This window comes from Pyxicephalus adspersus, chromosome 3 (assembly GCF_032062135.1).
Source record: "Pyxicephalus adspersus chromosome 3, UCB_Pads_2.0, whole genome shotgun sequence".
NCBI classification, from domain to species: domain Eukaryota; kingdom Metazoa; phylum Chordata; class Amphibia; order Anura; family Pyxicephalidae; genus Pyxicephalus; species Pyxicephalus adspersus.
In genome coordinates, this window is record NC_092860.1 from 156261003 (window position 1) to 156270272 (window position 9270).

Below are 9270 nucleotides of genomic sequence, written 5' to 3' on the forward strand. Positions count from 1 at the left end.
AGAGAGCAGGTATGCGCTAATTAATTGCTATGATCTCACCATTGAGCTTAACAGATCCTCCTTAATCGCGCAGCTGAAATCTAATCGCCTTAATTCGCGACCCCTATTGCTCATTATTATCAAGGCAGGAATCCGGCTGGCAGTGAGGAGGCGAGTGTACGAGCGCACTCGACTCCGAATCGCGGGAAACCGCACTTCCAGCGAGCGCGGATTTTATTGATGAATCAGGGGCATTGTATTGTAGCTGGGATACACGAGCTGCAGTTGTGTCACATATGTCATAGATGTGTGATGGTAATGACAGAGCAATACAGTGATCAGAGTTATGGTTTCTTCTCATCTGTACATCATCCTGTTCATGCTAACCCTGCTTTGTATGACATCATGGAGATAGGAGAATCAGAGTCCGGCCTGTAATCTCAAGTTTACTGACACATTTGATGAATTTCAATATTTCCAGGATGGGGATGTAATAATTTGAGGAGTGCTCACTGTGTAATCAGACAATGATGTTCCTGCAAAACCTATGGAAAAGCATAATAGGTATGTTTCCTATAGTAATGCAGTACAATAATAAATGATCAGGATCATTATTACATTTGCCACCATTAAACATTATGCCCTCAAACCCTCCAAGAAGATTGGAAACCTTGTCAGGTCTTTTATATTATTTTTCTTTTGCTATCCGGTACGATCTCCAGGTAAAGAAAACGGTGCCAACTATTAATCTTGACTTCGGGTTTACAGACTGAAATTTATATAAGTTGCCAGCAGCAGTACGACCATTTGAAATGTACACTAAAAGCAGAGCTTACCCACTTTTTACACTGAGGAAGCCAACAAAGTTAGCTTAAATAACACGGTTATTAGGTTCTAATTTACCCAAACCCAATTTCAGATTTTCAAGATTATATTCAATTGGGCCGAATCTAAACAGCAAAAAGAAATTGTACATTGTGTTCATAGTTGTAATCCCATAGTGTCTTCCTGTTCCTGTTACTAAAATACTTACTTAAAAAAAGTAAAAACTTATATTCATTGTTGTTGCAGTTCAAATCCTGGTTGAATTTTGTACATTTGAGTTGTGATGGATCCACACAACACCCATATTTAATTAAAATTCAATTCAATGGATTTTTACCATAATGCCCTAGTAGATAAGAAGTGGTCAGGGGTCCTGTGGAAACCATCTTTAGTGGTGCAATTGGACACCTGTATTTCATAAAGTATACCCACACCTAGACCCTAAAAATGGCGGATGTATTTCAATGTGTATCTGATAGACAGGGTTGCTATTAGATAAATACAGTAGGTGCTAATATTCCAATACTGCAGGTTTTACTACTTTGGGGACTGGATGGGTGCGTGAGGGGATCTGCGAGGAATTGGAAGTTGTGGGTTACGGCAAGCAGCCAGGCTCACTCCATCAGCTAGTCAGGTCACGGCTTCAATGCTCAAGTGCTGCAACAGTTACTGCATAGTTTTTCCAGTTTGTAGATCTGTAAATCGGAGAAATGTGATTCCAGATTTGGGTGAAATGTTTTAAAATGCAATTTCTATCTGTTGTTTATTTCATCCCCTAAAACCCAACTTCATCTGTATAATTGACCCCAGTAACCATGTGTACATTTGTGAACAGGGGAATTAATTCTACATTTTGGTAATCTGTTTGGAAAAGCCATTTTCGTCACCATTGTTCATTGGTCATCCCTCAAAAATTCAAGTACATATGTATACTTTGTCCCAATGCATTTCATACATTTCTGAATGGGGAAATTAATGACGGATTTGGATAATGAATTCAGAAAACAGTTTTGGTCATTTCAACCCCAGTCACAGTCCCTGAAGATATCCACAAGCAGTCTAAAAAGTGATTTCAGCATTCTATCTAGAGGCTGTTGTTGGAGCACTGATGCTGTCACAATAGCTGTTGGTTCCTGCGGTGCTCCCTACTAAACCATCCTGCGGTGTCCTGTGCATGTCTGCCTCATCCAGCTGCCAAGTGCAGAACTCGTTCCCTCTTGCTGCCTGATTTAGCATGCAGCACTCCCTGGTCTCACATGTCTGTGGGTAGTCTTGCCCAGGGAGGAGAAGCTCCTTAAAGAGGCAGAGAGTATTTATTGCAAATAAAGAAAAGAAATAAAGAGCAGCTTTTTGAAAGCAATGTTCAAGACAGGATGTTTTTTTAAAAAGTGGACTGCTGACAAAGTCCACTTGTGGTATATAATAAAAAATATATTCAAAAACAATAAATTGTACAACAAAATACAATATTGTTCTATACAATATTGAGTCCTTGTGTAATTTTTTGTCTCCTAATTCCAACTCGTTTCGCCTATTGGCTTTTTCAGGGGATGTTATTTGGGACCAGTACTAAACGAGACCATGTCTCCTAAGGCCATGTCTAAAGTGAACCATAATCTGCCATAATTCCAAAAAGTGAGTTACAGCCTGCCACAATTATTGTGAGATTGGTTTTGGTTTAGAAGTTGTATATGATGATGTACATGATTAAATATATGTTGAAGGCATGGAGCAGTAAAGTCATGGATAAGAAGAAGAAGAACTGCCCAGCAGCAAACTATTAGCATAAGGAACATGGAGCCAAAAAAACAAGGTCCCATTGCGTTTTCCATCTGTTGCTGCGGCATCACCCAATTTTTATCTATCTGCAGAGGTATGGAACAACTGTTCCCCCTCCCCACCCAAGTAGCCTACTCTGCTGTCTTGACATTCCAGAACTCACTTTTCCACCCAACCATGGCCCTCTCCGTTATTGACTTCCAAAGCCTCAACATAAGTATTGCAAAGTTGCTGACTCTGCCACTGTCAGCATATAAACTGATATACACCCCACCTTTTGTCAGTGCAAAACCTTCCGCTTCTCTGCCCTGCTATATGAAAAAACAGGTGTCATTACCTACCAAGATTTCTATGATATTTGATCCCCATTGAATATACTTGCTATACTCCTAGCTTCTCCCCAGGTCATTAAGACAAAGGTGACATCATGAACATTTTGGTAAGATGGAATGCTTACTATCCTGCCCTTCCTTTTCTCGGCCATTCTGCTAATATTTGGGGGGGAAGAAGGGGAACCTACCTTATTACCTTATGGAGGAGTCTCTATCTCTGTCTATTCATTGAAATGCCTTTGTATAAAATGCCTATCAAAAATATTTGAAATAGACCTTTTTATAATATGACATTTTTGTTTTATAGATTAATGGCCCAAGCTTATCTAAATTCTTAAGTTTTCATCTCTGTTATTGAAGATATAAACAATACTCTAGGTGCTTCATTCAATATCACATTGTGCTATCATCTGTATGATTCTTTGTCTGATCCCAGGAAGGCTATAAGGAGTGTATTGACTATCGTATCTGGACCTGAGAAAACAATTCCTAATTATTTCTGTACAGGACACAACAAACTGGCCGGTGTTATTGGAGATCAGTATTCTTCTACAACAATCCCAATAGCCCAAATCCTTGGGCTCTACAGATACACACAGGTCAGCGCAAGTTACTTCTAACTCTGCAAAAAAGTTGAAAATTAACACATAACTTACTTTTCTGGTGGCCCATTTGTTGACTTCTTGTCTGCTGTAAGTATTTGAGCAGCCATCTTGATTGATTACCTAATTATCCCACTTTCTTGTCACTAGCTTATGTGACCTGTAGTGCCCTTTGGGTTGGTCAGATGTAAAGGTGAGCAGGTACCCAATAATTATAAATACCTGCAGCAGCCAGAGGTAAGCAATCAATAAATCGGCCACCTCAGTGATAAGTATGTTACGTCTTCTATTACAGGTATGCTGACAGGGTCATACTTTAAGGATGTCAAAATTGTCTTAAAACCAATTTTAAAAACCTGAATATGTAAAGAATTATTGAATTCTCATTACCTGAAAAAATGATAAATATGTCAACAAAATACTTAATGAAATAATATTTCTAGTCTACAAGTGGTCTATGGTCAAATTGTGGTCTACAAATATTTTATTTTTGCATAAATAGTTATGGAGATAGCTCTAGATACCAAAAACTGAAATTGCTTTTATTCATCAGAAGAGGCATGCACTAGAACTGAACCACTCTTTTGCATGCTAATGAGAAATGATGGCCCATGTAGTGCTAAATTGTGTTTTAAAAGTGGCATGGTGTGTAGCCATAGGCGTGTGTAAAAGCCCAGCAAGACTAGTGTAATGGGAGTTTTGAGGGGGAACAATTTGGTAGAAAAACGGTCTCATCTGAATTGGTTATTAAAAGGTTTGGTACTGGCTTAATTGGCTAGAAGATCTAGAAAAGGTTTTTGTTGTGGCAAGGAGTTTCGTCTGGTGCAGTAGTGTTTGGGATCCATTTTAAATATGGAACCAATTCTTTTTTGTTGTTTTATCAGTGAACAGATAAATGGCCTGCATGGTGGTAAAGATTTGTTTCCTGCCTGACAGGCAGGAAAAAAGCATGGTACCTTTAAGGTCAAGGCAGGGTCGGTACATGAACAATGAGGACCAGGAGACACAAACTGGAATGATGAGCTAAAGAAACTCCTTGTTCTGGCAACTTTCTGTTGCCAATCACTACATTTTAAAGGGAGGGTCAAGTAATGGATGGGAGCCATGTGACCTGCGGGCATTTTACCCCACAAGCAGAGGGAGTGCTGGAGAAAAAAATAGGTGGTGTTCACATCTTCACCAGCAGGGGGAGTGTGTCTGTGGAACACTCTAGTCCTCTGAGGTAAGGGAGCAGCTGACTGGGGGTCACATGATCTGGACCAGGACGTGAACTGAAGAGATGATCCCTGTTGGTGCAGGCAGCAGGGGAGGGCAAGGTGGGTGACACTGAAGGGGTTACAGACTCCCTGGTCCTGGGGGGATCTGTGACATCTATCACTTCATCTTCTTCACATAGCCAACCTCGCTCTACCTCCTGGTGTAGTCAGCATTCCACATAAACAGCCCTCAGTCTACTAACACCTCTACAGTTGTAAGAAAAGGATGAGGGTCTTTATTTCCTTTATTTCCTAAGTGTATATAGGCATGCCATATTAAGGAGAGGAACAGAAAGGAGGAAGGGGAAGGAAAAGAGGCATAGGAAGAGGAACCATCCCAACATTTAGCCTTCTGACCATTCTACTAGGTTATAACAGAACCCACCATGTGCATGTGTAAGTGCAATACATTCTCCCATGGGTCACAAAGAAAATTTCACAGAAATGGACATACTATATGTTTGTAGAGTGCCGGAACAGCTTGGTTTGAAATTAATGGTGGCTTGGTATCTTCCAACAGGGCTGTGCACATGCCACATGTTATTAAAAAGAAATGGCTTCTTCTAAGTTAATTGAACATTCATTTGGCCTGTCTGGGGATGGTTAAAAAACATACTTCTGTTTCCTGGCTAATCATTCCCCACTGATGCAGAGACTTTTAAATATAACATGAAGAATGCGGAGTATGAGGACTCCATAGAAGGGTGCTTTTTGTACACCTCTACCACAAAATTCTTGCCCTGATGATAAATGTCCCCCAGGGACAACCACAGCAAACGTAGACGCAGCAGCAGCAGTATCATTAATCTGAGCATCAATATTTAAATCTTTAACCCTTTGAGAACTAAATGGAGAATGAGAATGGCAAAGTATGATTTGCTTCTTCATGTTCAGGTTGAAGGGAAATGTTGAATAATTTGTGCCTGGATCACTCTCACCTGGTTTCGATGTCATGTCAAAAAAGCTTCATATTGCTGTTCGACCCAGGTCATGAATATGCTGCTGTTCTACTTGCTGATTTCCTGGGATTAGTTTTTTTTGTAATTTACTACCACTGCTACTACTATGAACACTACCACCATCTACACTATTACTGCTGCCACCAGCAACACCACTACTACTGTTATCAGTACTGCCACTAACACCACAAGAAAGACCGCTGCTGCCACAGGCGTCACCATTACTGCAGCAGAACCAAGCTAGCAAATATCAATTTTGAACTTATCCATGCTCTCCTTCTCTGCACTGCTCTGTTAAAGCTCCTCCAGACTGAATAAATGTTTACTTCATGATACAGTTGCTCTATTCCATCAGCTCCCGCTTTCTGTGATTCACACAAACTACTTGTTTTGATTTCCTGAATGACAGGAATACTGTCAGAAAACAGAGGAGGCAACTCAGAATCTGTAGATTTAAGTGTTGCAAAGGAAGAAAAGGAACACTAGCTCCCGGGTAATATATTATGTTTACTGTGTTCGTGTTACTTAGTCTACACAGAGTGTTTTTTTTAAATTCCTATAAACTCCCATACCACTTTTGAATGAGTTTATGTGAGTTTACATAAACGTTTAAAAGTTAGCCTAAAAATCTTCTTAGAGCCCATATCGCTTTTACAAGAGTTTGTAAGAGTCTCCAGGCTTTTAAAGCAGGCATTTAAAGTTTTTCATAAATGCATTTTATAAATTCCTATAAACTCTTTTAACCTCCCTAGTGGTAATCCTGAGTGTGACTCGGGGTGGCTTTTACATGCAAAAAGCGGTAATCCCGAGTCACACTTGGGGTAACTTTAAGAGCCCCCTTACCTTTGCCCCGCACTCCAGCGGCGATCAGATTGTGGTCACCCCCGGAATTTGCTATTGCTGCTCGCATCTGCAGTGAGATGTGAAGCACAATGCAGAAGTCCTGCATTGTGCTTCGCATCTCTCTGGAGATGCAGAGCAGCTCCAGCGTCTGTGTGAGGCAGACGGGAAATCCCCACTCACATCACCCCGGAGGATGATTCATCTTCCGAGTGATGTGAGTGGTGATGTATTGGGGGGGTGTCTGGGAGGGAAATTTAAAAGCAGATTACAATGTCTTTATGTGAGTTTACAAAAGGTTACCAGTAGTTAAAAATTTTAAAACGGCAAGAAGAGTTCTCTTAAATGCTCAAAAACGCGCCTCTTACAAACTCCCTGGTGTAGACTAGCCCATTGGATTGCATATGGGTATGTTCTTAGGCTTAGGTAAACTTTTAATTTTTGACAACAACACTTAACACTTAAAAAATTATTTAGGAACAACTATTAATTTAAATTTTTATGTTATTTCTAATAATATTTTATGAAGATTAACAGTCTATTTTTTATTGTCTTACAGTTGCATAAATATTTAAAACAATTTAGATATCCTTTATTTGATAAAAATGGGGAATTTTCTATACCTTGGAGTAAATTGGAAACAGTCTGAGAAATACAGAACCGTGGGTACTGATGTTGGATATTACATGCTACGGAAACCAGACAATCAGCAGTTTCTCCTCAACTGCAGCGAAGCAAATGTGGCCTCCAGATTGTACAACACATGTTAGATATTGGTTTAGAATGTTTTTCACTGCAAATTGACTGCAAATTGAACTTAAACTTGAAAATAAATCTAAAATAAAAACTAGAACTTTGGATTTTAATGCATTAATTTGGACCCCATTGGTAGAGGGTTAACCCGAGTCCCTTTACCTAAGAGGTGGGTAAAAAGAGCTCCTTGATCCCACAGATAACAAGGGGGGCTCATGCTGCTACCTTTATTCCTAACTCCACAACTATACCACATTTTGTTTCTGCCGGCTTCTGCGACCATTTATTTTGCGACCAATCAAAATAAACCCTGGACTCCTTTCTGAATACTCATCCTGTTTTTTAAAGGACCCTCAGCAGTAGGAAATATATCTGCCATCTAGGACCCATGTCTTAAGTCAAGAGTAGATTTTCAGGAATTGTTCTTTTAAATTCTTCCTATTTAGTTATGGTCATTTCCGGTGTTAGAGGTATACATCTTTTGCAACTTGCAACTTTTTATATTGTTGTTATGAATATTATCTTAACTTTTATTGCAACCAATGTAATCTTCAGTTTAAATGTTGCACAGAAGAAAAGGAAGAAGGAAGTTAAGCATGCAAAAACATTGTGTTACTCACTCTGTCTTATTGTTTATTCCTAATATAACTTTATAACTTTTAGAAGCCAGAATCTCAATGCTCAGACCATTGTCAATCAGGAACCAGAAAAAAAGACAGGATCATCTATCTACCCTTGCTGCTATGATTGTGTCCTGTTTTAAGAGGGGAAGATATCCAATACCACAGGTATTAAAATTTGCAATATTTATTATTATATATATAAAGTTGCACTCCACTCAAAATCTTTTATTAATATGTTTGTGGATTTATCACCTGATTTTTAAGTTAGGTTTTTCAGTTAGCCCTTTTGGTAGTGATCATTTGTAAAGTACCTTGCCAGAATTATTTCAGACCCATCCTCTGGTTGGGTCTCAAATAGTTTTCCTATTTTCCTCTGGCTGTTACCAGTTCCCCCATGTGGTTTGAAACCAGCAGCAATGGTTGCTTCATAGAAAGAAATCAACAGTGTTGATACATATAAAAGGGCATGATAAGGATTTGTAGGTGACACTTCTTTAGTTATTACAATCTTTCCTGGGAATCGACTGGGAAACCAATTTTTCTGGCAGTAGAAATTTCTTTTGCTCCCCACAACATGGCTGGTTTCTTTCATCAATCTCCATGTCACTACTATGTTCTGTGAGGATGGTGGGAGAAACTAGGTGGAAAAATTTGGAGGACCAGGAGATCAACAATCCAGCTCAGAGTGGAATTTCTATTTTGTATATGTCTATTTTAATGGCATGGTCCATTTTAAAGTTTTGCCCAATTACTTATGATAATATAGGATGTATTTGTGGTTCAAAAACCCTGAACTTTTTGTAAAGAAAGCTTCAAAATCGAGTAATAAATGTCCTTCAACTCCCCACCCTGCTCTCTGGTTTGCCAATTGCAGAAACATAACATTTCTGGATAAATGGTGGACACATCAATGGACGTCCCTGTTAGTATATGTTCAAGTACCACAACAGCCGTATTGTCTCCAAGTACTGTCCCTCTCTCTATCCTAGTTTTAGGATTACTGTATGGGAATTAAAAAAAAGATTTATATGTTGACAGATATTATATCTGTAATCAGTGCATTTAAATAAAATGTTATCTGTTTTACATGTCCAAGTGAAATATTTTGTTTCTTAGATTAAAACAATTTTATTACTTAAAACAAAATTATTGTACATTGTATCTGTTACTTATGTGAATGAATGGCCAAATCAGAAGAAGGATTGATGTATTGCAAAATCTCTGGAATTTCTCTTCTACAGAGATGAAATCTCCATAATATTTATCCTAATTTCTACCCTATTCTCCATTGTGACTCTCTTTTTATATTCTATTTGAATACC